Source organism: Clupea harengus, chromosome 16 (genome assembly GCF_900700415.2).
Source record: "Clupea harengus chromosome 16, Ch_v2.0.2, whole genome shotgun sequence".
NCBI classification, from domain to species: Eukaryota; Metazoa; Chordata; class Actinopteri; order Clupeiformes; family Clupeidae; genus Clupea; species Clupea harengus.
The window spans coordinates 9,628,595-9,643,120 of record NC_045167.1 but is presented as its reverse complement, the minus strand read 5'-3'; positions in this window follow the sequence as shown (position 1 = coordinate 9,643,120).

Genomic DNA, 14,526 nt, shown 5'->3' with positions numbered 1-14,526 from the left:
AGATACACTAAAACACACACACAGCCACACACAGATACATTAACACACACACACACACACACACGTGCACATAACCTAATGCACAGTGCAATGCACTATACTGCTTGCACTAAACATCTGCTTGACTGGTGTATGTGCACGGTGCACACTCACTCAAACACTCTCACAGCCACACAAACACACACATTCACAAAGATACACACCAACACAGTGGTCAAATGTACTCACACACACACACTAGTGCATGGAGATTGTCCCCATGGCACAGATTACCATGGTCAGTGAAACACAAGCCGCGGAGGGAAGTGTGTTTATGTCCCATGTTAACTGGAACAGCCTGAAATGGTCCAGCTAACTCTGAGGTGGCCCTGCACTGAGTCTGGCCTGTAGTCGGCCCAGATTTGGCCCAGATCAGGGAGGCGTTTCCCCTAAATCCGGCCTTGGATCGGGACAGCAGACTCTGAAAGTTTCCAAGAGTCCAAGCCTGGTTCCCTTTCACCTGCAACTGCTCTCTCAGGCCCCCAGTGGGTGCACCAGGCAGGGCTACACAAAATTAATTCACTGCTGCATCAGTGTCAGGAGAGAAAAGTCACTCTGTGTGTGTGTGTGTGTGTGTGTGTGTGAGAGAGAGAGAACACACAGAAGCCTCAGAGTCAACAGCATCCCTTGTCTTTGTCTTCCAGGAACGGCCACGCATCTGAGTCAAATTCCAGACGCTCATGCTAATTGACCACATCCGTGCTGAAGTCTGCCGTCTTCTTAACGCCGGCATTGTGACCGAGGCCGGCCTTCTGCATCACAGCCTAGAGAGCAGACGCACGGTGCTGGAAGGAGTCTGGCCCAGACGTGGCCCAGTGCCGGGCTCCTGTCTGGGAGGGGCTGGGGCTTATTATAGCCCGAGCGGAGGGACACAGCCGCACGGAAAGTCACCGCAGATTAAAACAGAACAACGGGAGCATTCTGTCGGCATCTGATAATGTGGAGCGGAGCCTGGGAAAAGCTGAGTGTTTTTTTGTGACAGCGACACGACTGTTTTCTGTTTTTCTTTTTTTTTTGCTTTCCTCCTACTTGTTGTTGTTTTCGTTTTCCTTCTTTGTTTTTCACGTTTTTTCCTCTCTCTCTCTCTCTTTCTCTCTGTCTCTCTCTGTCTCTCTCTCTGTCTCTCTCTCTCGCACACTTTTTTCTGGTGCCTGGGCGCCAAGGCCTCGTCAATCTTTCGCCACCGTGGCTGTCTGAAAAGGTGGATGATTAACGTCTGTCGGCGGCGACTAGCAACTGGAGGTGAGGTCACGGCGTATCGGTGCGTGCGACAATGCCCATTGTTCCCTCCTGCTTCGCAGGAAGTGGGCGCGCGGGACTTCCTGTGACCAGTGCGATTGTTCCAGGTAGGGGCCCAGCGGTCCCCTGGGGCGCCTTCAGTTTCCCTGCCATGTGACACACACACATGCATATACACACATAAATATGCATACACACGTTCACACTTGTGTACAAAAATAACAGTAACAGACATTCACACTTGTGTACAAAAATACGCAGACACACTTGTCAGGGCCTTATTATAGCGCCCAGTGCTAAACTGTATCTATGATCAGGCAATGCCTTTCATATCTGCAAGCTTTATTTCATGCCAAAAAAAGCTTACAATAGCAGGTTTCTACCAGCATCGGTACAAGAGGATGGAAAAAAATCCAAACAGGAACTTCTTATGGCAAACTAGTCTGCCAGTTAAAGATAAATGCTGTTTTTTATCCAAACTGCTGTCATTTATAGACCCATACCCATTCACTCGTTTTCTGTCATTCTCTCTTTCTTCCTCTCCACTTTTTTATTTTGTTTGCCTGACAAAGTCTGAAATGCAATCATTTCTCAGCCATGTTAGGGGCTCTCAGGGTAAATGGGAAAATAACAACTTAGTTCCGGCCTCTTTGACAAAATACCCATTTTTCTGAGATTTTCAGTCGTAATGGGGACAATTCAAAAGCCTCTTTCTGGCCTTTTGACCGAACGCAGATGCACACACACACACACACACACACACACACACACACATACATAACTTGCCTGCGAACGCAGAGGCAGGCTGTTTGACCTGTGATACAGGGGTTTTTGTTGGCAGATTGTAGCTAGCTGGCACTCAGACATTAACCTGCGTCGCGCCATCTCACCCCCCTCTCCCACACACACACACACACACACACACTCACACATACAGGCACACACACACACACACACACACATACAGGCACACACACACACACACATACTCTCACACACACACACACACAGACACACTCGCACATACAGGCACACACACACAATGGCACGGCAGCAAATGCAGGGGAATCTTCTCAAATAGCCCCTCTCTGTGGCCACTCAGGAGGGAGCCATTATTGCGGCGCTCTCCGCAGTCGGCCACGGGGGGCATTGTTTCCGTGGCTGCGCTTTTCTACCCTGCCCAAATTTTCCATTAACCTCTCCAGGCTTGAAGCTGTGAGAGCAGAATACACTGCTTTTGTGCTGGGATTGGGCCTCATGTTGTTAAAAATCTCTCTCTGTGTGTGTGTAGTGTGTGTGTATGTTTGTGTGGGGGGGGATCTGTGTTTGTGTGTATGTGTCTTGTTTGTATGGATCCCAAGAGGGTGGTTAAATCCTCTTATGACCTCTTTTTTTGAGCGAGGCGTTAGATTGCCCATACAGTTCTGTTTAGCATCAGCTTTCTGATCCATTTTACAGTGGACCAGTCCCTCCTGCCCTGTGTGTTTGTCTCCACACTCATCCCTCCCCATAGTGACTAATCTGTAGAAGGGGTTCAAAGAGCCTCTGTAATGTCTGTAATTGCAGATGTAGTGTGATGTCTCACTCCCTCAGCCCGCCAAGCAAAGACACACACACATACTCACACACAGAGAGAGACATAGCAGCTTCAATGATCACATAAGTGAAACAACAGGCCAAGCCAAGCAAATAAACACCCTTGACATTTAGCACTGGCCTAGAAATAGACCATTCAGAACTGATTCATTTGACACACTCATACACACACAAACACACACACACACATATACACATGCGTGCAAGTCTACACACACACACACACACACACACATGCGTGAAAGCACACACAACACTGCCAACACCAGATGATCAACATCTTATGAAATGACGTTTTTCAGCTATATTTAACAACCCCACTTTAATGCATTCCTGAGCAAATATGTGTTTTGCTGGCTTGATATAACTCTATCAGAAAGGACAGAGGGGTGAGAGAGTGAAAGACACTTTAACTTTAACTACTTTATAGATCCGTTAAGGGCAAATCTGTGTAATTCATTTTAGTGCAGGTCTGAACAGAGAAACAGTGTCACTCCTAGGTGTGTTTCCATGCCACGACACTGCCTCTTGTGCTGCAAGCCTGCATCTTCAGAGTGGAAACTTAGCAAAAGAGATGCGTGTGTGTGTATGTGTGTGTGCATGTGTGTGTGTGTGTGTCAGTGAATCTCGCAGTGTTAGGCTACATCCACACTAATATGTTTTAGTTTTAAAACGCATCGATTCAGCTTTGTTTACTACTGCTGTCCATCACTACTGCTGTCCATCACTACTGCCGTCCAGAGTTTCAAAGCCCCTAAAAGAGAGACTTGGAAACGCTGCTGGCTCAGTTTTAGTTTGAAAACTCTGGAGTTGCCTTTAAGTGTGGACGGGCAGAAACAGTGACGTAGACGCCCACATTCACTTCCTGACTGGGTCTTATCAGTCATGACATAGCCTTCCCTGATTCGTCACGCTCCCATCACATGACCCTTTTCCGGAAGGGTTTTTTCCATTTTCAGATTAGTACGGATGGAGATTATTAAAACGCTCATCTGGACGCTGTTTGAAAAATGAAAATGTAATGTGTCTGAATGAATGAAAACTCGTGGCATTGAGGCCAGACCTACTACCCCATACGATTTTGAGCTTGTGTTAAAATAACACATTTCACACACACACACACACGCACACGCACACGCACACGCACACACACACACACACACACACACACACACACACACACACACACACACACACACACACACACACAGCCCTGGTTTGATGGAGTAATGTTATTTTTCGCAGAGGCTAAGGCCCTTGCTACCTTCAGAAAAGCCCTGTGTAAGGAAGGGGGACCCTACCCTCAGTGTGTGCGCGAAGGAGGTTGGGGGGTGGCAGACGGACTGAAAGGGTCCTTTGTGTGTGTCTGTGTTTTGACAGGAAATAGCTGGCCTTTATGCCCCTGCAGGGAATATGAGGCTGTGATCACCTAATCAAACTCAAACGCGTGGTGGCGGTGTGTGTGTGTGTGTGTGTGTGTGTGTGTGTGTGTGTGTGTGTGTGTTTTGTGTGTGTGTGTGTGTGTGTGTGTGTGTGTGTGTATGTGTGTGTGTGTTGGGGGGCACCTTTACCCCTACACCCCCCCCTTCCAACCCCACCCTGTTTCAAACACAAAACACACAATAGCTCACTTATGTCCCATCTCTCTCCCTTTCTCTCTCTCTCTCTCCCCATTTCTCTCTCTCTCCCTCTTTCCTTTTGACCCCCTCCCTGTCTTTCTGTTTGCCCCACATTCATAACTCCAGCCATGGCGACGGTCTGTTGTTTTAGTGACATAGTATATAGGTATGCAGGCTCAGTTTCCCCATCAGGAAACACTGCAGAGGCTTTCCACTATAACTTTACACACACACACACACACACACACACACACACACACACACACACACACACACACACACACACACACACACACACATAAACATAGTCATTTCTACACACAGACCAACACAAAAAGTCACTCACAGTCACACACTCTTACCAAGGCTGAAGATTGTAAGCACACACTCACACACAGGCTGATCCTTACATACTCTCGCTGACAAAGAGACACATGCACAAAAACACATTCAGTCATGAACACTCCGCTTAGGTTGGTGAAGAATTACAGGCACAAGCACACATACACACTCATCTCTATACACACTCACAGACAAACACACACGTCACATGCACAAAAAAACACATTCAGTCTGACACACTCCACTTACAAGTAGGCCCACACACACACACACACACACACACACCTCTCTCTCTCTCGTATCCACCCTAGACTGAAAGCAAGACACCTTCTGATCCCTCAACAGGGATTAGCAGCACAGTACTGAGCCAGCCAGACCCGTGGATTAACACTGCTGCCAATCCAGACAGGACAGGATAGGGGAGGGGGGGGGAGAGTGGAAGAGGGGTAGAAATAAGGAGAGAGAGAGGAAGAAAGAGAGGGTGAGAGATGGAAATAGAGAGAGGGGAGAAGAGAGAAAGAAAGGAAGAGGGAGAGAGAGAGAGATGGATACAAAGAGAGAGGAAGAGGAGAGAGGGAGAGATGGATGACTGAATAAGAGAACACAGGGAATTAAAGGGAAAATGAGGATAATATAAAGAAGGAAAGAAAGAGAGAGAGAGAGAGAGAGAGAGGAAGTGAGGTGGAGGGGTGGATGTCTGTAACCGAACAGAACAGAGAGGTAGACATGTACAGAAAAAAAGGAGTCAAATGAATGGATGGCAGTATGAGAAAATAAGAGAGAGACGGAGAGAAAGAAGTAACTTGCAGGAGATAGAGAGAGAAATGGAGAGAGATAGAAGTTAAAAGAATTGCACCGTTAAAGTTAAGGAGGTGAGAGATAGGGAGAGAGAGAGAGAGAGGTAGATGCATTAAGAAAGCTGAAGTCAAATGAGCAGATAGATGGTGGGGTGAGAAAATAAGAGAGGGAGGGAGGGAAAGAGGTGACTGGCAGGAGATGGAGAGAGAAACACAAAAACGGCTAAACGGAGAGAGAGAGAGAGATCCGAAAAGAAGGAGAGCATAAGGACTTGTGAGTGGTGACAGGCCAGCTTCTACTAGTGACAGGAGAGTGGAGTGTGTGACTGCTGAGTTCAGTTAGACAGCGCACACAAGGCAGGAGCTTTAAAGCAGAAAGTTTATGGACAGAGAGAAATGACTCCACTCATAAAGTACCTTCTCTTGTGTGGCATATTCCACTGATAAAGAAACACATAAAAGAGGCGGAAAGAAAGATATATATATACACATAATTGGTAAAAAAAAGTTACAGTGGCCTTGTCTTTTGTTGTCTTCTTCCCACTCCTCGGTTCATCTGCACAGCAGCACGAGAGAAAAGCAAACTTGCCCTGACCTTGCCATGACCTTGTCTTGCCCTTGCCTCCTCTTTTTTCGGTCTCTCGCTCTTTTCCTCCGTTTCGCTGTACACTCCCCTGTAAGTGTGTGTGTGCAGTACACTCCCCTGTAAGTGTGTGTGTGTGTGTGTGTGTGTGTGTGTGTGTCTCATGTGTGTATGACCTTCCACTTCCACTTCCACTAAGCCAGGTCAAAACAACACCTTTCCCAACGCATGCAAGCAGGCCAGGAAAGATGGGGGGGGGGGGGGGGGCAGGGGTCTCCCATTCACCTGCTTGTAGACTGGTCACAAACTGCAGTCAAGGTCCGCCTCGTCCTCTCTCAAAGGGAACAACTCCATCCATACCTGGTGTTTGTATTGCACCGCCCGACAATAGAGCCTCGCGAATGCGAAAGCCTCGTTCTAAAGACGCAATGAATGTTCCTGGGGTATTCAGGTAGGGCTATCATGCACCTCAGAGGTCGGGCACAGAGAGAGAGAGAGAGAGAGAGAGAGAGAGAAGGAGAGGAAGAGAGAGAGGGAGAGGAAGAGAAATGGACTGGAGAGTGGAGAAAAGAAGGGAGCAGAGGTTATGTGAGAGGGGAAGGAGAAAAGCAGAGGAGTGAGGCAGAATGGAAAAAGGAGAGAATGGCAGATGGACAAGAAAGGGGAGAGAGGGGTGGGGAGCGGAGAGTAAGGAGACTTAGAGGCCCCCTTACCGCCTGGGGGCTTTGTGCAATATTAATGTGATGGGTGAGAGACCTCACACTGACACAAACACACACACACACTTACATACCAATACACTCACACATTCACACACTCACACATCCATCTACACACACAGACACCTACCTACAAATACACAAAGACTCCAATCACAGACCTTACACTATGGGTGGGCCTCCCATCTCTCTAATGTTTTCCACTGTGTCATATGATAATGGCCTCGGTTAGGCAGCAGCAAATATGTAAATAATCCCCCTTTTTTTAAGTCTGGCTAAAAGTGAAGCACCCACACTAAACTTGAACTTTTAGCACTTGTGTCTTTATATAAGGCCTTTCTGCCCCACAACCTTGGTAAAAATGCATGTACACACACACACACACACACACACACACACACACACACACACATTCTCATTACTGTAAAATGCAAATCTCCCATCACACCACCCTCCTCCACCCACCCACCAACTCTGGGAGGCCTCACAGCATGCTGTCTGTGGCCAACATGTGTGTGTGTGGGGGGGGGGGACAAGACCCCTGCATTCTGCGTCTGTATTCAGACTCAAACCTCCCTGCTCTCATAAAAATGCCTCCCCAACGGGGGATGAAGAGATCCTAGCGTGAGAGGAGACAGAGCAGATGAGGACCACAGCGCGCAGAACGCCGGATCACTCTTCAACAAAGTACCGCAGAGAACCTGCTTGCGTTACCTCTCACTAGAACCGAGGTCGCCCACGCCGAGATCAGTGCATAATTGGCACAGCAAAACGGCATCAAACTATTCTTCCCCCTGTGTTTTTTGCACCCTTAGCACACACACACACACACACACACACACACACACACACACACACACATAGAGACACCTGTAGCGTCTGGTTTCACAAACCTCCATGCTGTGACTCAGTGGCGTTCGCCGTCGCTCAGCATGGCTCCTACATTCCATTTGAACAGATGCACAGGGATAGGTCCCAATAATTGAGCGAGAACAGCGTGCTTTTCTTTTACAGCGCCCCGGATCGTCCCTAACAGCACATAAAGAAGTGTTAAAAGATGGCGCTTTTCTTCACTATCTCTTTTTTTTTCCTTCCCTTCTCTTCTCCGTCTCTCAAATTAAAGGTTGTGGGCACAGGGCTTCATTTTTTTTTTCATTTCTTCAGCCCCCCCACCCCATCCTCCCATCCCCCCGTTCTGATTGTCAATAATGGTCGCGTCAAGCCTTGTGAAGTGTGCCTTTATCATGGCACTGTCAAAATAATAAACACGCTTAGATTAGCACCACGCCTGGACCACTCATTAACTCAACAGCGTGAAGAGACAGAGAGAGAGAGAGAGAGAGAGAGGGAGAAGGAGGAGGAATGAGAGAGGGATGAATGGATGGATGGAGAGGAAGATGACAAATAAGAAAAACAGAAAGAATAGAGGCATAAAGCAGAAGAAGGGAACAGATGAAAGAAGGATAGAGGGAAGGGATGGAGAGGGAAAGAGGGTGATGATTTAGTGGAGAGAAAGAGTGATGAGAGAGGGAAAAGAGGAGTGGAAAAGAAGGAGAGGGACTCTGCGTCAGGCTCTCCCAGTGGAAGAGTAGGAGCCGCCGCTGGCTGAGATGGCCACTGGCAGAGGGGGGGGGGGCTGTGGTGGCTGGTTGGCTGGTGTTACTACGGCGATCTGGGTGGCTGGGCTGGCAGTGCTGGGGCAATATGAGTCACCCCCAGCACCAGCCACCTGCAGGGAGGAGTGTGTGTGTGTATGTGTGTGTGTGTTTGTGTCTGTGTATGTGTGTGTGTGTATGTGTGTCTGTGTATGTGTGTCTGTGTAGTTTTATATATGATTTGACTGAGCATTGATGTAAGTATGTGTAAGTATGTGTGTGTTATCATTTGTGTGGGTACATGTAACAATTTGCGAAATGTGTGTGTGTGTGTGTGTGTGTGTGTGTGTGTGTGTGTGTGTGTGTGTGTGTGTGTGTGTGTCAGTGTGTGTGTCAGGGCACAGCCTGTACCCCACCTCCCACCCCAGAGAAGATTACTCACCATTAACAGAGTCGGTCTTCTGTGCTCATATGCCTTTTACTTCACACAGGAAATTAATTTTTTTGCATTTTTTATTTACCCACACATTTATTTAGTTTTTTACAAAACTAGATTTAGATCCTTATTTGTTTTAATATATCTTTGATTATCTACACACACAAACATGCAAGCACAGGCAGACACAAACACACTCAATCATGACCTGCTCATCTGTTAGTAATTGGGCAATGCACAGGGTGGGTGGTGGTTGTGTGTGTGTGTGTGTGTGTGGGGTCAGAATTAGAGACTCCTGCTCATGTCTGAGGCTTCTCTGTGTTTCACACACACACGCACGCACGCACACACACACACACACACGCACGCAAGCAGACACACACACACGCACGCACGCACGCAAGCACACACACACACACACGCACGCACGCACGCAAGCAGACACACACACACGCGCACAGGGCTCATTATTACCAATCCTGACATCACACACACACACGCCTGTGTGACGGTATGACACACTGACAGTTTAGACCTCAGTGCCTCCCTCATAATCAACTACAAGTTAAAAGGTCCTGGAAACACAATGGGCAACCAAAGCTAACTTGATGCCTTAGCTAAAAAAGCAATTTGGGAGCATCCTCCAAAAATCATCCAAATATTGGTTCCAAAGATACTTCAGAATCAGGTTTTATATATATACAGGTTTTATATACATATACTTGCTTATATGCCCATATTCCTGAAATGACACTGCACTCAGAAATATGACTTGTAGGCCTACTTCTCTGATTTGAACACAGCTCTGTGTGATGTTATAATTTTGTTTTAAATGAAGACTATAATCTAGGATCACGTAAATTGAAGGAAAGGCTAAAGAGACTTCTATATTTTGGTTCTGATATCGCTAACCTCTCACCCAGAATAGGGATGACTGTCCAATTGGCAGTCATAAAAAGGGGGGCAATCGACTAACTGGCAGTTGTAAAATTGGATGCGGGAAAATTAACAGTACATGTAGGCCTATTTTTATAAATCTCTCCGGCATATTTTGAATGTGAAATGAAGCACAATGGAATAGTCTGCTCTGACAACGGGAGCGTTGGATTGGAATGTGATTGATGCGCCATCTCTTCTCCTCAACCCCCACCCCAATAGCAGGGAGCCGGGATGGAGAGAAGGGGGCTAAGAGGGGCGAGCGCCTTCTTTTAAGCCTGCGGACGGTGGAGCTGTTAGAACAGACTAAAGACAGATAACACGTGTGAGGAAAGGATAAGACAGATCTAAACGTCACCGCGGCGACTGACACCCAATGTTCGCGAAGGGCTCACAAGGATAGGAGGGGGGAGGGGACGGGGGGGAGCGGCAGGTCTGTCTGTCAGCCCCTCGTGCACAGTGGGCCGCCGCTGCACTTAAGCGCGCCCTGTTATTTAAACATTTAATGCAACAGTGGAGAGGAGAGCGAGAAGAGGAGGCATAAGATGATGGCTTGTGATTAAATGATTTCATCTCTGTATTAGCGGATTAAGACGTCCATGAAAACAGATTAGTTCTACATCCATTTTCACTGTGATTGGCAGAGATCCAAAGCTCGGAGATGGCGGGCGCAGGGGGAAGGATAAAAGAATGAGGCCTTGTGTGTGATTATGACAGCCGGATAAAACGGTGGAAGAGTTATCTACCAGCGCCACCTGGCGGTAGTGAAAAACAGCGACAGAGTTCAGAACACAGCCGTGCGTGTCTTATCATGACAGCTCCAACTGAATTCGATGTCCTCTTCACAACTTGCTCTTACTTTTAAAAGTCACAACTGTATTAATTTAGGAAAACGAATGCAAAATTATTTTATCACATGCATGATGCCTTACTCGATGCCCGGTCTGACAAACATCATAGGACTGGCGGCATGGCCTACGGTTCAGGGTGACGGAGTAAGCGCAGTTATCTGCAAATTATCTGCACTGTTCTTTTCATATCGCCCATCTCAAAGACCCAGCCTTTTGCTCCTCAGCAGGGTCGGAATGACTCGTTGCTCGGGTTGTTTTGCTTCCTTACTGTGGCAGGTTTAATTAAGACAACGAGCCCCAGCGCTCGGAGATCATCCGAGGTCTGACGCTGTCTGAAGTCGCAAAAACTCAGCCGGCCAGAGGGGTCAGATGACCGGGCGATAAAGAAAAGACAAATAGAAGACAAACGGCAAGGCCACGGCATTTGCAAGCGAAGCCGCGGAAGCAAAAAAAACAGAAAAGAATAAAAGAAGGAAGAAGAAATAACACGCGGCACAAAGTGGCTGCGAGTTCATTAATTAGACTTTCAAATTGGACAAACGGGAGATGACAGCGCGGCGCTTGTCAAATCAGATCATGACCCGCCGGAGCGGAGCAAGGAGGAGGGTAGATTGCCCAGTCCCTGCGAGCCAAACAGCGGCATGGGGAGGAGGAAGGGGGGGCCCTCACACACAAACACACACACACACACATAGATGCAGCTTCCAAACCATGGCACCGCTCCCCCACCCCTCCCTCCTTCCTCTGCTTCCTCTTCTTTCTCTCTCCCTCCTCCCTCCTTCTTCATCTCCTCTGATTTCGCCCGATCCTCCTTGTCTGTCAGCCAGGCCATGTCACTCTACCCGCAAATGAGAAGTGACAATTAAAACATCATCTGCAGGCTGCCTCACCAGAACACTGTCCAGCCAGCTCTCCTCCCCCCATTCCCTCGCCCAGAGAGAGGAAGAAGGGAAGCGAGAGAGAGAGACAAAAAGAGAGAGAGAGCGAGAGAGAGAGAGAGATGGGGAGGTTAAGGAGAGGGTAAGGAAAGTTCCCCGGGCTCTGCTAACTGCCAGCACTACATGGGGCTGTTTTGCGCAGTACTGGAGATGCTATGGTGCTCCTGGGCGCCACACCACAGGGTAAGACATTAAGACTGCAGTTCTCCGGAGCAGTCCGCTAATCCTCTAGACGGAGACTGAGCCAGAGACATGTGTGGCAAGGGTGCTCGCTCCCTCTCTAGGCTGGGTTTGACTCTATGCTGGTGGGGGAGAGGCTGGCAGCCTCCTGGTCCTTGGAAGAGAGAAGGAGCTGGGAGGTCCAGCCGCCCTGTGTCCCGAATGGAGCTCATCATTACGGGAGGACAGCCAGGGAGACAGGAGCTCATCACTAGGACCTGAGGGAGCAGGGGCTGAGTTTTACTTCCCCTTGACTACAACACACATATACACATGCACGCACGCATGCACACACAAGCATAGACACACACACACACACATTCATGGAAATACACACTCACTCACATCCAAGGTCCCAAAAAAAATAAACTCAAAGGAAAGTCAAATACCCCCTCAATGCACTTTTATCAAGGTGGAGACCGCCAAAGCAATATAAGCTACTCATTCCTACCCCAGGTAACAGCAGGAAAGCCAGTGTGACATTATGACATCTATGGGCTTCATACATGCATGGTGTGGGCTGTGCATCTGTGTGGTACGTCCTTCCCTTACATTTACATTACATGGCTTGTCTTTACCACTCTCTCTTTGCCATCTCTGTGTTTTGTTTGTTCTGATAAATAAGTTCATATCAGCACAACAGAACTACATTGCGCACTTGTGTGTGTGTGTGTGTGTGTTTTATTGAAATTGCTGGATGCCACAACTGTAGCGGGAGACATAGGCAAATTAATAAATTATGGTTAATTAAAATAGAGTATGTATTTAAGGATTCTGTGTGTGTGTGTGTGTGTGTGTGTGTGTGTGTGTGTCTTTGGGAGGATGCCCATGGGTGCGGTTGGAGCCAGGAGGAATTGCGCCACCCGGTGGGACGTGGTGGTGTTAGCCCGAGAGCGACACGCTAACGGCTTTCCGCTAAACGACTCCGCACATCGGCGCACTCCTACTGCGCCACTTCTCACTCCTCCGTTCTGTCTCTCTTCTACGGGCTGCAGAGCACTTCACACTTACACACATTTCACACTACTCAGCAGGAGAGAACGACAGAGAGAGCGAGAGATAGAGAGGAGAAAGAGCGGGAGGGAGAGGGAGCGAGAGCCAAGCCAAGAAAAAAATAACTATCAGAAACCTTTAAGTGGAGAAAACACTGTAGATATTTATCTATTAGTACCCCCCCCCCCCCCCACACACACACACACACACACACACACATAGACAAAAAACAAACACACTCACAAACACACTCACATGCCTTGTGTGGGCAGTTTTCTTCACAGACGTCAATCTCTCCAGAATTAGAGACACAGTTGAGTACTTGATACACGTTTATTACTTGGATTAGGGTGACAAATGCTCAATCCAACACATCCAACGCTTCACATAAATAACTTCATATCACACCTATATAAATATAGAGCTCTATGGAAAACACAATTTATGCATCACCCACAGATCACAGATATGTGTCTGTCAAGGCAACAGGGGTCTATACAAATCAAAGCTACAAGAAAACAATTTGAAAACACACCATCTACTCTTGCATATTTAAACAGTTGAAGTACACAAGCAGTTAGTATTGCTACTAATATTGGTGGAGACCTATAGGAATGCATTTGTTAACAATATAACAAAAAATGTGTGCCCACTTAATTTTTCTATATGTTGTCAGTAGTTGTAACACCCTTGTTTCTGCTGTAGCAGAATCTACCGTCTTATCCATAGCATTAGAATATAGGAAGGCTATAGTTTAAACGTCCCTTTGCACACACACACACACAAACAAAAAATATATCATATACTGTATTTACTCACACTTAGGGCACTGACACAGAAGAAGTGCACAACTGAGATAATGGTGCGTCAAGAATCATGATGTACTTCCAAGTATGCCTTACTCTATGCAGTATTGTCTGATTTGAGGTGCCTATTCGAGTCAGTCGAGGCTTTTCTGCCCATTATGTGGGTAGGACCAGAGGAGAGAAACATGGAAGAGAGATGGGGAACGGGAGGAGGGGACGCAATCTTGTGTCAAACTGGACCCTGGGTGTGTCTGTGGGCCCTAAGACCCAGACTTAGTAAAGAACACAGGCTCTGCTGCAGTAGAAGGCCCCCCATCCTCCTTTTCATGTGCCGTTTTTTTTAACCTCCGCCAAGGAGGTTCTGTTTTCATTGGCGTTTGTTGGTTTGTTTGGCTGTCTCTCTGTCAGCAGGAGTACGCAAAATAACTACCTGGACGATTTTCGAACCTGTTACAGTGTGGACCCGGATCAAGGGGCGGATCCAGGATTTAAAATTTTAATAATTTTTTTCACTTTCTTGAACATTACTAGATAAGGCATTTGGCCTTGGAGGAGACCTATGCTCTGCGAGTGTCCTTCTAGTTAAACCTGCCTTCAGACAAAAGCAAACTCTGGAACAGATTCATCCCTACTCACCTCTATCTTTAGTGCTTTGAAAAGTGCTGTTAGCGCATTAGCATATTGCTAGTGTTCGTACTGCTGTGCACAGGGTGTGCAGGAGAAAAAGTGCAATTCTACTCTGGCTGGCTCTTCATTTAGGCACAGTGCCGGTTTCCTTTCAACTAACTGGCAAGAATAGGACATCATGTGCTTAAATA